A 14,567-nucleotide genomic window follows, 5' to 3' on the forward strand; every position below is an offset into this window, starting at 1 on the left:
TTGACCACTTATAAACATTAGGTCAAAAATTACCCCCATAGCACAGCATGTGGTGTCAGCTAAGGACAAAGGGAGACATGCCAGCCCTCTGTCATAATGGTGTGACAGAAGCCAGCCAACAGTGGGACACGAAAACACCTTGCTGATAGTATCAGTCTTTTGTTCGGAAAAAGTTTCAGGATTTCTTTCTAGTTTATTGTATTCATCTGTACGCAAACACCAATGAGCATTGGCTTTAAGTCGTGTTTTTGTAGGATCGGGAACTGATTGAGTTGTTTCTTGTTTAACAGAGCTACATTCGTCTTTTACAGAGTGAATTTCGTTGTTTGTTTGGTTTGGTGCACGGTGCTTCATTACATCTATGATTTACACAACTTACTTCTCCCACTCCTTCGCCCATTACGAGAGAGAGAGAGGGGGTGAGGGGGGAGGCCTTATCGCCATAATTCACACACCCAATCAGTCCAGTCTCCACACACCCAATGCCACACAACACTCCCCCAAAGCATTCCACCCCAACACACACACGGCCAATCACCAAGCTACAGGGAACCTGACGACCCCCAGGCGGCCCGATACGGGGCAACACCAACACCCTGAACAATCAGTCCTGAGCCCACAGCACTCCAGGTCTCGTCAGGGGCGTGCTGATTAGTCAGCTATGATGTCCTGCATTGCCAGGAGCCGGCAGTCTTTGTCCTTCGCTCTCTCCCCGCAGTCTGTGGGATCACGGTAACCCAGGAAGAGCGACGTGAGGAAACACTGCACGTTGGACGGAGAAAACGGATGTTTGGGTTTACAGTCCACCCCCACCCCACCCCCCAGACCCTCCCCCCTCCCCCTCACCAACTCGCTTTGTGGAGTGAGGGGCGGGGGGCGGGGGATGGCGTGGCGTGAAATGGAATTGGATCTGGGAGGATTGTCAAGATTTGCTGCATGTCTCATTTGCGATTTGAAACCTGAGACACAAGCAGAACGCAAAGAGAGAGAGAGAGAGAGAGAGAGAGAGAGAGAGAGAGAGAGAGAGAGAGAATGGCAATGACAATGACAAATGTTTTATTGACGGTAGCATGGATAAGCTGGAAGCTTCTTTACACCATGCCCTCACACACGCATACACACACATGCGCACAATATAATAAATGAAATAAGTTTGAATAGATAAATGACATAGAGCAAATCAAATAGATAATGATAGATACATAGACGGATGAATCAAAGACTACAATTACGGAAACATCATGAAAATCATACAAAAAATTGCCACATGAAAATCTAAGGAGAGAGAGAGAGAGAGAGAGAGAGAGAGAGAGAGAGAGATTGGCTGATTGAAAGGTAGAAGAAGACCGACGGAGTCAATAACACTGAGAGACAGAGTGTCAAAGATGTGTATGTACGTACTACACAGACTGTCCTCTACGTCTGAAAAGTATTGATGATAATAATAATAATGTACATTTATATAGCGCCCTTTCTCTCTAAGAGCTTAGCGCATTTTACATGAAAGAAAAATATTACAAGTTACATAAAACATTCATGGCCACTCTTTCTCAAAAAACCCTCCCCTCCTCCACCCCCACTCACACCCTCCCTTTCCCACTCTACATACATCCAAAGTGAGTTGACATGGGTGGTGTTGGAGAACAAGGAAGCTGAGAGTACTTACAGATAGGTTTTATAAAGATGAGTTTTTAGTGATGAGCGAAAAGCAGAAATAGAATCAGACGCACGGATATGATGAGAAAGGTTGTTCCAGATGTGAGGAGCAGCAAAGAAGAAAGAACGTTCACCACAGGTTCTTGTATTGAGGTTTGAAGGAAGTATCGAGAAACGATAACCGTGTTTCGCACTGACTGACTTGTTCCATGATCCCATTTTTGGATTTATACACATCACGCTTCCTGAACTCAACCGCTAACTGACCACTTGTGTGGCCGCCATACTGCTGGGTGAGTGAAACCACAAGTGGAAGAGAAAAATTCAGTCAGGTAAATCCGAGGTAATGGAACGTCCTTTTTAATTACATGATGATATTCTTCGATTTACAGATACAAGATAAGAAAAAGATCCAAAACGTGCGTGTCGTCGTCACGGTCTATCGTGCATTCAAAGCCTAACAACGACAGAAAAAAGGGGGAAATAACGACCAACTATGCTCGTCAAGCCCAATTCTAAGATGTCACTGTGATAAACTGTCATCAATGAATCGCTGACAACCCTTCAACATTTTGTTGCTTTCGTCTCCCCACCCTTAACACGGTGTCTAAAGTAACATCGACACTGAAGGGGGTGACGGACTGTCGGACACTCTATTGACGGTACAGTCTGACGCATGCTCCACACCGCTGTCAGACACGATTTCAATCCTCCACCATCAGACAACGCGAGATAATGCCAGCTGAAAAACAAGAAAAGCAAATAAACGAGGTCAGGTTTATTTTGCGGTCTGACCCCACACTGGCGTTTAGATTTAGTCTGGTCTGCTGCCAAGCGTCTTTCTTACTGGTGTTGTTCTGCTTCCTGCATGGATTCTGGCAAAGAGGTGTTTCACAGAAGTGGCTGTGCTTGGCAGATATCATGCTCCCTGTTTCCTGGCAAACTGAGATACAAAACGGAATGCAATTCTCAAAGCTCAAAGAGAAATTATCGCTGGAAAGATATGTGAAAGCTTGGCGAGAAAGGTCGAGGCTATACCCACACGTGAGGAGGTCCGGCAATATGCATTTCGCTCTTTATTCTTCGCCTTTGTCAGATGGTACACAGAATAGGAGGGACATCATTTGTTGTCACTTGCAAAGAAAACAACGTCATGTGATAATACCTGATGTTAGATAATCCCTTCACAGAAAAAAGGTGTTTCGATTGACACAAAGCACTAAAAACAAAACACCTTGCTCTTTACTAGCGCACCAAATGTGTCCGTCATATGAGCCGATCTTTATCACGAACTTTCCATTTTCTCTCTCACTGTCCGTTTCGTTGCGGACACGAAAAATGTGTGATACCAATTTCGTTGCGGTGAATGGATGGTTGCTCATCTTGGATTCATCACAGCCCTTTCCACGCCATGATCCCACGACGATACATCACAGCCCTTTCCACGCCATGATCCCACGACGATACATCACAGCACTTTCCACGCCATGATCCCACGACGATACATCGCAGCACTTCCCACGCCATGATCCCACGACGATACATCACAGCCCTTTCCACGCCATGATCCCACGACGATACATCCCAGCACTTTCCACGCCATGATCCCACGACGATACATCACAGCCCTTTCCACGCCATGATCCCACGACGATACATCACAGCCCTTTCCACGCCATGATCCCACGACGATACATCACAGCACTTTCCACGCCATGATCCCACGACGATACATCACAGCCCTTTCCACGCCATGATCCCACGACGATACATCACAGCACTTTCCACGCCATGATCCCACGACGATACATCACAGCACTTTCCACGCCATGATCCCACGACGATACATCACAGCACTTTCCACGCCATGATCCCACGACGATACATCACAGCACTTTCCACGCCATGATCCCACGACGATAAGCGTGTCAAGCCTTTCCGAAAAAAACCCAAAAAAACCCGACTCAACTAATTATGTGTTGTGGGCTAAAACATTTATCAATGATCTGTTAAAGTAAACGACATATACGTGAGTTTTGACTCAAAGCAGTGTATGTTGTTGTTGTTCAGGATATGCAAGAGGGCCCTTCCCAACGAAGAAGACATTTTTCTGACCCCCAGCTGGCAGCCAGGAGCTAATAGCGAGCCTGATGCACTCTTCACAGAGCGAAAACAGCTGTCGTATCTTGGTGCCATCGGGAATGAACTTGCGTTTAGAGGAACTAACTTCCAGATTTATGGGTTGACGTGGTTTTTTTGTTGGTATTTGTTGTTGTTGTTTATTTTTCTTACGACTCCATTCTCTCTTTACTCAAGTGTGCCACTTCAGTGATCACGTATACAACAGGATTATAATTATCTTGAACGCGTGTTCTTGTTGTGGAAAACGAAAGCACAAAAATCGGATCAAACTCAGGCTCGGAGTACAATAGAGTATAGTAATAGTACAATAGAGTATAGTAATAGTACAGTATAGTAAAATCACTTCCGTGTAGCGAGGGCCACTGTGGGCTCCCCTCAGCATGTACATGGGTAAATGGAGTGTGCAGAAGAACGAACACTGAAAGTGAGCTTGCGTTATTTGTTGGTGTAGATATGTCTTCACATCGAAATGCCTTACCTTGAGTCATTGTCTCTCTCTCCACCACTTGTTTGGTTCCTCTGTCACATTACTGTGTTCGTGTAAACGAAGTGACATGAAAAAATCAAAGTTCACAAAAAGGTTGAAAGTCTCAACTGAGCAAACAGGGTATTTGCCATTATTACCTGTCTGTTTCAATTCAAATGTCAACAGCGGATTACATCCAGGAAATTCCAGTTTCTACGTGTCACAACATTCGGTGGAGACAGCTTGTCCTAAGAAAGGGAAGAGGTTATCAACGAAGAGCAACTCTCTGAGTGCACTCAATTTGCCGGCAAAGAGTTAGACATAATCACAATCAGTTGTTCAAGATGAACTTGAAAGCGACACAATCTTTAAAGGCCGGATACGAACATGTTGTCCCAAAGAGGTGTCCTATCCCTAAAGCACAGATCCAGCGTGTTGAAGAACGAAGACCGCCATAAAGCAATGTTCATTTCAGTGACGAACGCATCCCGTCTGTGCCAATTAAAACAGTTTTCATTAGGGCCAAAGGTTGTCGTTAGGGACATGACAAAACGAACGTCGTATTGAATGATTTTATCGACACTGTCATGCTCACATCTGAAGAAACTGAAGTGTGTGTTATCAGTGTGACAGCAGAGGAAGACATGCATTATGTGTTCTTTTCCCAGTTCTCATCGGAACACTCTGTTTTACTGAGGCCTGACACAAGTCCATCCGTACCTCTGTCCAAAACGTGTCGCGGTAGGAAAGAACAGGTGAAGTTAAATAATGCCTTTCACCGCGACTTTTAAGAAAAGACAGACCGTCAGCAAACACACAATAAATGGCCTTCTGTTCCTTGGCGCTGGCCGTTTGATAAAGCTCCTATGAAAAAGTTCCAAAGAAAACTGGGGAAAAGAAGCGGATTCGGGGGGAGGACGGGGGCAGGACAAGAGGTTTTATTTGAATTTGTATATCTTTTTGTCACAACAGATTTCTCTGTGTGAAATTCGGGCTGTTCTCCCCAGGGAGAGCGCGTCGCTACACTACAGCGCCACCCATTTTTTGTATTTTTCCTGCGTGCAATTTTATTTGTTTTGTTTTTTTCCTATCGAAGTGGATTTTTTTCAACAGAATTTTGCCAGGAACAACCCTTTTGTTGCCGTGGGTTCTTTTACGTGCGCTAAGTGCATGCTGCACACGGGACCTCGGTTTATCGTCCCATCCGAATGGCTAGCGTCCAGACCACCACTCAAGGTCTAGTGGAGGGGGAGAAAATATTGGCGGCTGAGCCGTGATTGGAACCAGCGCGCTCAGATTCTCTCGCTTCCTAGGCGGACGCGTTACCTCTAGGCCATCACTCCTTAGGGAGGAAGGGGAAAAAATACACTTGATAATAAGGAGATAACGATGATGACGAGAGACAAACAACGTCACAGCCAGCCACCAGGAGAGGAAGACAGACAGACAGGAAGAGACGGGGGGATTGTATAACTCCACACAACGGAATCCTCTGCCTGTCAAACTGGAGACCCTCCAGCTCAGTAAACGAAACGGGTGAGGAAAGGGGTATCGCCAGTGTTTGTACGGCTGTCGCACGATCCCCCCCCCCCCTTCTCTCCCCTCCCCCCGCCCCCCACCACCCGTTGTTTGGCCACAGCGACAGCAGTGAAAGTGAGCGACACTTCGGAGGAGTTGGGTGGCCGGGGTGTGTGTGACTGTAGCATGGTGTTACCTCCCCTGCCTCCGGAAAAGAAATCTGCAGTGTGTTATACAGGAATAGTCGTGAACGGTTTTCTTTTCTTTTCCTCTGTCTGTCTGTCTGTCTGTCTGTCTGTCTCTCTCTCTCTCTACCTCTCCGCCCCCCCCCCCCCTCTCTCTTTCTTTCTCTCTCCCTCCCTCCACCCCCTCTCTCTCTCTCTCTCTCTCTCTCTCTCTCTCTATATATATATATATATATATATATATATATATCTTTAATGTTTCCGTGCGGTAAATTCATATGATTCTGCGTTCATCACTGACCTCCACCAACGCACTGGCGATAAGTAATACCACAGCATCGGAAGGAGGGAGGAAAGAGATACTGTCATCATCGATTACCAATATAAACAACCATCAAAATGACGCATGTCCGATGTATTATGTTCAACAGCCTGGTAACTTCGAACAACATAGTAAAATTTTCAAAAAGGAAAAAATGGGAAACTGATACATTTGTTTTATTCCCTCTTTGGAATTCCACAAGACCTGTGTCAAGTAACACAGATTATCAGTTCTGTGTGTGTGTGTGTGTGTGTGTGTGTGTGTGTGTGTGTGTGTGTGTGTGTGTGTGTGTGTGTGTGTGTGTGTCCAGCCTTTTAAAGAAGCTAAAGACAACGAGCGTCAATACATGGTTTGCTTCTGTTCGTATTTCTGAAGTGGTGAATACAGTATCCGAAAGACTTATCAAGCCCGTGCTAAAACAGCATTATGTCCATTTCCCTGAACCGTCCAGATAAACCATCGGCTCATAATCCGTGACGCCTGTTTGAAAGCCAACTCTCCCATAACAGTTTCCTGTTGCGGTCAGACTAGGAAGTTGCGTCACACTAATGCCAAGCTCTTGACAACACAAGAAAGGGCAAGGAATTGAGACGAACTGGTATCAGTCACATTGTCGACAGTACGGATTTCGACCGTCGGAAAGAAAACACGGGTTTCGTTCTAACTGGGGGTGTCAATGTATGTAGCTCACTTTACGCACCCAAGAGAAATGTCTAAGAAAGCCTTCACACCCAAACACACACACACACACACACACACACACACACACACACACACACACACACACACACACACACACACGCACACACATGCACACATACACGCACGCACGCACGCACACACACATGCACGCACGCACGCGCACACACACACACACACACAGAGATAATATGAAACAGTGGACTGATCGTGCTAATATCAGACTGAAACGTAAACATGATTAGTTTACTTTCAAATGTTCTCACCGTGAACTGAAGCTATCATTATCATTGTTGTGGTTGATGTGGTTGTAATCATTATTATTATTATCATTGTTAGTATTAGTAGTATCATTATTATTATTATCATCATCATGAGGATGATGATGATGATAATAATAATAATAACAATAATGATAACAATCATCATCATCATCATCGTTGTTGTTGTTGTTAACATTATCATCATTTAGTTATCTATGAAAATATGTATTAATGGGTGTGGACTGTGCTGACGTTAATGTGCTGTTCCAGAGCGATTCTTGTGAGAGAAAAAATAGTTCATTATTCTGTGATCTCTCTCTCTCTCTCTCTCTCTCTCTCTCTCTCTCTCTCTCTCTCTCTCTCTCTCTCTCTCTCGTGTGTGTGTGTGTGTGTGTGTGTGTTTGTGCATGTGCGTGCGTGCGCGCGCGCGTGTGTGTGTGTACATCTGTGTGTTTGAATGTCCTATTCAAACGTATAGGTTTCCGTAATTTACTGCCATTTCAACGGAGAAAAAAGTTTGACTTTTTTACAATAGACATAATGTCAGACAAGACCACAGGTACAGATATTTCGATCAACACTTTTGTTTCTTTTTTCTGTTAGTCATCCCTCCTTTCCTTCTTGTCGCTCTGTCTTACTGTATCTTATTTGTATTGTATACATTTGTATATCATTCATTCCATTACTGTATCTTATTTGTATTGTATATATTTGTATATCATTCATTCCATTACTGTATCTTATTCGTATTGTATACATTTGTATATCATTCATTCCATTACTGTATCTTATTTGTATTGTATACATTTGTATATCATTCATTCCATTACTGTATCTTATTGGTATTGTATACATTTGTATATCATTCATTCCATTACTGTATCTTATTTGCATTGTATAAATTTGTATATCATTCATTCCATTACTGTATCTTATTTGTATTGTATACATTTGTATATCATTCATTCCATTACTGTATCTTATTTGTATTGTATACATTTGTATATCATTCATTCCAAAACTAACTGCTGTCCTACACCAAAACGACCAAGACCCACGACGAAACAAAACACACACACACTGGAAGAAACTGGAAATAGAAAAGCAGCACTGGGTATGGCCTGGAATGCAGACGCGTTGCTCAAGTCGGACACATGATTCCAATCCTTTGTTATAACATCGCCTGGGATTAAGCAGCTCATTCCGAGATATCCTGGTTATAAACAGCATAATAGATCACCTCACTTCACAGCAAGGTCTGCTGTTGGTAAACATGTTTTCCCGCGACATACGAGCGTTCCTGTCAGTTTGAAAGCTGAAATAATATTTTGCTTTCTTTTCTTTTCTGTCTGGGCGGATAATTGCAATATGGACAGCTCTCTCTCTCTCTCTCTCTCTCTCTCTCTCTCTCTCTCTCTCTCTCTCTCTCTCTCTCTCTCTCTCTTTCACACGCACACACACACACACACACTCACTGACTCACACATTCACACACACACAGGCACACTAGTACACGGCTGCTTGCGCACACAAACACTCCTTCGCATTCACGCCCACGCTCGCGCGTGCAGGCTGCACCCATTGTCTCACCCTCCCCACCCCCACCCCCACCAATTATGTTTCCATTTGAAACGTAAAGGAAGCAGTGACTGACTTGAAACACAAAAATACCGTTCAACATTCCAACAAAAGCTTGCAACAGCTGAATCTATGAAAGTCAAATGGATTTCTGTTTTCTTACACCCCTCTTCCCGTCTTACGATCATATCACCAACGATAGGAGAAATAATTTACACCCAGCACATAGATCAAATGGTCCAAGAAATACTGATTGAAGATATACCACAAAGCGAAGTCGAACGTATACGCTATATTGTATTTTTCTTCTTTTGGTACAAATGGGAAAAAAGATTCTAAAACTGATAACTATCATTTCTTACGAATACAAAAAAACACTCATGCATGCACCGACACATCTTGCCTATCAAACAAACACACACAAACACACACACACACAAATACACACTCTCTCTCTCTCTCTCTCTCTCTCTCTTTCTCTCTCTCTCTCTCTCTCTCTGTCTCTCTCTCTAATTGTTACAATATGGCTCGTAAACTTCCAAGACTGTCTGGCTCTCTTTCTCTCTCCACCCCTCTCCCTCTCTCTCTCTCTCTCCCTTACCCCCCCGCCCCCCTTCTCTCTCTCTGCCCCCTTTCCTTCCCTCTTCCCTCGTCTCTCTTTCCACGACACATTTCCCTTATGATATCCAAACAGACCACAGATCAACAGGGAGCAGAGAAGGATAAACATCTTGGGTGTGACTGAATGCCGCTTGTGGTTTCTCAACGTTGACACACCCTGTTCGTTTCCATTAATTACTGGCATATGAAGGGGAACAATCAGACAGGACTTCATCAATCAGTTCTCAACTTCACCCACCAGGACATTGTTGTTAGACGCCACAAAGTAAAGTAAGAAATGGACAAGGTCAGATGGAAGGCTGGATAATCATGGAACCACACAGGATGTATGGACAGGAAGACGAGGGTTAAAAGGAAACTAAACACTGGAGGTACTGACGGCGTGAGGGGCGTTGAGGAGGTGGAGGGGGGGGGGTAACATGGAACGGGAGAGGTGTGTGCAGGGTAATTAAGATATTTAAAAACTATCAGCACAACAAAGATCACAAATAGAGAAGTTAACGATGTGAAGCTAACAGGTCAGGGAAAACAGTTTTTTTTAAAAAGAAAGAAAGTACACAGCACACAGCAGGTACTAAGATACATGGAGATAAAAGCTCGTACACCGAACCACAGTCATTGGGATGCAGTGAGATGGGACGCCATAAAGATCTAACAGACCCCCCCCCTCCCCCCACCCACCCACAATCCATGACAGGCATTCACGTGGACAGGGCAACGTGTTGACGTCGTGACGAGAGAAGACATGGGTTCTTTGCAGGCACTGACACAGGGATAGAGGCTGTGACCTGAAAGGGAGGTTGTGAACCCGAGCCCCACTCCACGGGAGGCTTGTGGAGGAGGGAGGAGGGACAGGGGGGTCCACAAAGAGGCTTGGGGCCTCCTGCTGCCACTATCAAGGAGGATTTCTGCAGACTGCTCTGTCCCTTGCCGTCTGCTGTCGCTGTGTATAATCATCGTGATCAACGTAGCGTGCTTGTCTGTGACCGTGCACAACTTACTCCTCGGCCAAATGCCTCATTACGCGAGCGCGCGCGCGCGCGTGTGTGTGTGTGTGTGTGTGTGTGTGTGTGTGTGTGTGTGTGTGTGTGTGTGTGTGTGTGTTAGAGAGAGAGAGAGTGCTTGCGTGAATATGGTTTTGTGAATACATTTCTACGTGCATGCGTTCATTTATGTAAGCGCGTGCGCGTAGGTGTCTCTTTCTTTAGTTTAACGTCTTTTCACTGTAAAGTCATATTAGACAGGGGGAAGGGGAGGAGAGGGGGGCCGGGGGGGGGGGAATAGGTGTGTGTATGTGTGTACGAGCGCGCGTGTGTGTCCGTGTGTGTGCATACACTGTGCGCTCGTCCATTTGCGGAAATAATTATGTATGTATTCCTGCGTATCACCTATTTCGGAGTGTGTAGATGTTGAAAGACAAGGGGTATGATTTTCATTTCTGACTTCCAAGAATGAAAACAATGACGATGATAGCCCCTACACAGACCTAAGAGCGCACTTACACACGTACATTTACTTTCATTACAAAGATACACATCTATACTGAAGAACAATACATGGTACAGTAATTACAGCAAACTAATACCACACACCAGGGAATTACACGGGACAGAAACACACAATAAACTGACACCACACTCTAAACAATAGCATGGAGTACATTCACAAAACAAACTGACACCACACTCTAAACAATAGCATGGAGTACATTCACAAAACAAACTGACACCACACTCTAAACAATAGCATGGAGTACATTCACAAAACAAACTGACACCACACTCTAAACAATAGCATGGAGTACATTCACAAAACAAACTGACACCACACTCTAAACAATAGCATGGAGTACATTCACAAAACAGACTGACACCACACTCTAAACAATAGCATGGAGTACATTCACAAAACAAACTGACACTACACTGCAACACAACGGGAAAGCCAACAACGATGAAGACGACAACGACGAATACAACCATTACAACAAATACACTCTTTTATTTTCGACAATACTTTCTCGACAAGACACGGGTACACTCTAGACTGAAAAGCAATGATAGACCTCCCAGTGTGCGGATAATCGCTGGGTCTTTAGTTGAAAAGACTGCCGGCCCAACTGCTCCACGACAAATAACAGTGTGGGTAAAGACGGTTCTTAATTCAGACCTCAGCCTCGTTTAGAGGGTTGGGAGGTGGGGGGTGGGGGTGGAGGGGGGTGAGGGGTGGAGGGGGGGGGGGGGACTCCCCTTTTCCCCAGTGCTCAACGGTGCGCGCCGAGACGTACTTCATTAAAGGTCTCCTCACACTCGCCGTCTCACGCGTCCGTCGTTCAAACAAACTGTAAGAGCCTGCTATTATACAGGAGTGTGTTTACACCCTCTTGCACGCTCATTAGGTTTGCTGTAGGGGCTGACGAGGATCAAGGACGGCAGGGCCACTTTGGTCATGGGTCAGTGGAGCCGGACTCAGTCAACCGAAAAACACTGACGATTTCCTTCAGGGGACTGACAGGCTGTTAGCAGCACGAACTAGCCCTCCGACTTTAATGTGGTGGGGGTGGGGGAGGGGAGGGATGTGGTTTGGGAGTTGGAGGTTCCCAGGCTGGCCTTCACACCAGGACGGTCTCTGGTAGAACGCTGGAGCGATGTCATCCGTCTGGTGTGTGTGTGTGTGTGTGTGTGTGTGTGTGTAAGTGCGTACGTACATGATAATGTACCAATTGTTCTTTTCATTGCTTTGTTACTTTTAATAGACTATTCCAGTTACTATTCTTATTCGTCGTTCTTATTATCTTATTTTATTTCATTTTATTTCTTTATTTCTATGTTTTGTGTCGTTCTTTATTTTTACGTTTTGTCTCGTTAAATGGGCAGAATTGTAAAAAAAAAAAAAAAAAAAAAAAAAAAGGCCTTTACTGCGCCTAATTCTTTACCCATTAAAGATTCAATCAATCAATCAGTCTACTACTACTACTACTACTACTACTACTACTACTGTTTCTTCTTCTTAATAGTAGTAGCAGTAGTATTCCTTCACCTTCACCTATCACCCCATGACCCAGTGGAGGTGGTTGGGGCACCGCAGATGATCCCCATACCAATTCTCTCCATCAGTTCCTGTCTCTCACAGCTCCCTGGGAATCTGGGAAATTCATGTCTGTCCATTCTTTGATGTTGTCCTCCACATTTCCTTTTGCCCCCCTCTCTTCCTACTGCTTGGTGCAGTGCCCCTTGACAGCCCGTCGGATCTTGTGACGTGTCCATGCCATTTGAGCCTCCTCCTCACGGTGACAGCTAGGAGGTCATCGTTGGGTCCAGTGGCTTGGGTGATCTTCTGTCGGACCTCAGTGTTCGTGACGTGCTCAGTTTATTTTCTGCCTGATAACTTTCGGAAGCATCTCATTTCCATGGCTTGGATCTTCTGGGGGTCGGCAGTGAGAGTACACGTTTCGCAAACACAGAGAAGCATTGACTGAAGCAGTGAGTGCATAAGTTTTCCTTTAGATCTGAGTGTGATGTTTTTGTCTCTCCAAATGGGCATCAATCGAGTGGGCGCTGCTGTAGTCTGCGCTATCCTGGACATGACTTCTTCTTCTTCTTCTTCTTCTTCTTATCATCATCATCATCATCATTATGTTTCTTGTTTTCTTTTCTTATTAAGGAGGAAGGTGGCAGAATGGTTCAGATGCTAAGCTGCCAATACAGTGAGTCCGTGAGGTGTGGGTTCGAATCCCGCTCTCGCCCTTTCTCTCAGGTTTGACTGGAAAATCAAATTGTGCATCTAGTCATTCGGATGAGACAATATACTGAGGTCCAGTCTTCAGCATGCACTTGGCGCACTGAAAAAGAACCCATGGCAACGAAAGTGTTGTCATTTGGCAAAATTCTGTAGAAGAAATCCACTGATAGGAACACAATTAAGCGTGTTGGGTTATGCTGCTGGTCAGACATCTGCCTAGCAGATGTGGTGTAGCGTATATGGAGTTGTCTGAATGCAGTGACGCCTGCTTGAGAAACTGAAAACTGAAATCTAATTCTGCCTGGCGCCACTTCACTTTTTTCTGTATCGGCACTCGTGCACACTGTATGTACAGCACGTCCAGCTGACAGATAACACGTCTCCTGTCCCAGCCATGGCGGCATCTGTTCATGTGCCACGTGAAAGAACCAATTATTTTCCACTGTCCGTGTCAATGTCAGTAAGCCAAATTACATTCGAAATGTAACTGACAAGAAATATGTTCCTACCCAAACCATATCAACATCTGTTTATATGGTCGCATGGCATTACCATACCAGTGTCTGCGACAATGCCTGTTTACCAAATAACACACGGAATGTCAAACTGACAGTAAACATATTCCTGTCCTCAAATTATCAGCCTCTCTTCACATGGGTCTGTGGCATCACCAATGCCAGTATCGATGTCTCTACAATGGTCTGTGGCATCACTATACCAGTATCGATGTCTCTACAATGGTCTGTGCCATCACTAATGCCAGTATCGATGTCTCTGCAATGGTCTGTGCCATCACCAATGCCAGTATCGATGTCTCTACAATGGTCTGTGCCATCACTAATGCCAGTATCGATGTCTCTACAATGGTCTGTGCCATCACTAATGCCAGTATCGATGTCTCCACATGGGTCTGTGCCATCACTAATGCCAGTATCGATGTCTCTACAATGGTCTGTGCCATCACTAATGCCAGTATCGATGTCTCTGCAATGGTCTGTGCCATCACCAATGCCAGTATCGATGTCTCCACATGGGTCTGTGCCATCACCAATGCCAGTATCGATGTCTCTACATGGGTCTGTGCCATCACCAATGCCAGTATCGATGTCTCCACATGGGTCTGTGCCATCACCAATGCCAGTATCGATGTCTCCACATGGGTCTGTGCCATCACCAATGCCAGTATCGATGTCTCTACAATGGTCTGTGCCATCACTAATGCCAGTATCGATGTCTCCACATGGGTCTGTGCCATCACTAATGCCAGTATCGGTGTCTCCACATGGGTCTGTGCCATCACTAATGCCAGTATCGATGTCTCTACATGGGTCTGTGCCATCACTAATGCCAGTATCGATGTCTCTGCAATGGTCTGT

Source organism: Babylonia areolata, chromosome 24 (assembly GCF_041734735.1).
Source record: "Babylonia areolata isolate BAREFJ2019XMU chromosome 24, ASM4173473v1, whole genome shotgun sequence".
NCBI classification, from domain to species: Eukaryota; Metazoa; Mollusca; class Gastropoda; order Neogastropoda; family Buccinidae; genus Babylonia; species Babylonia areolata.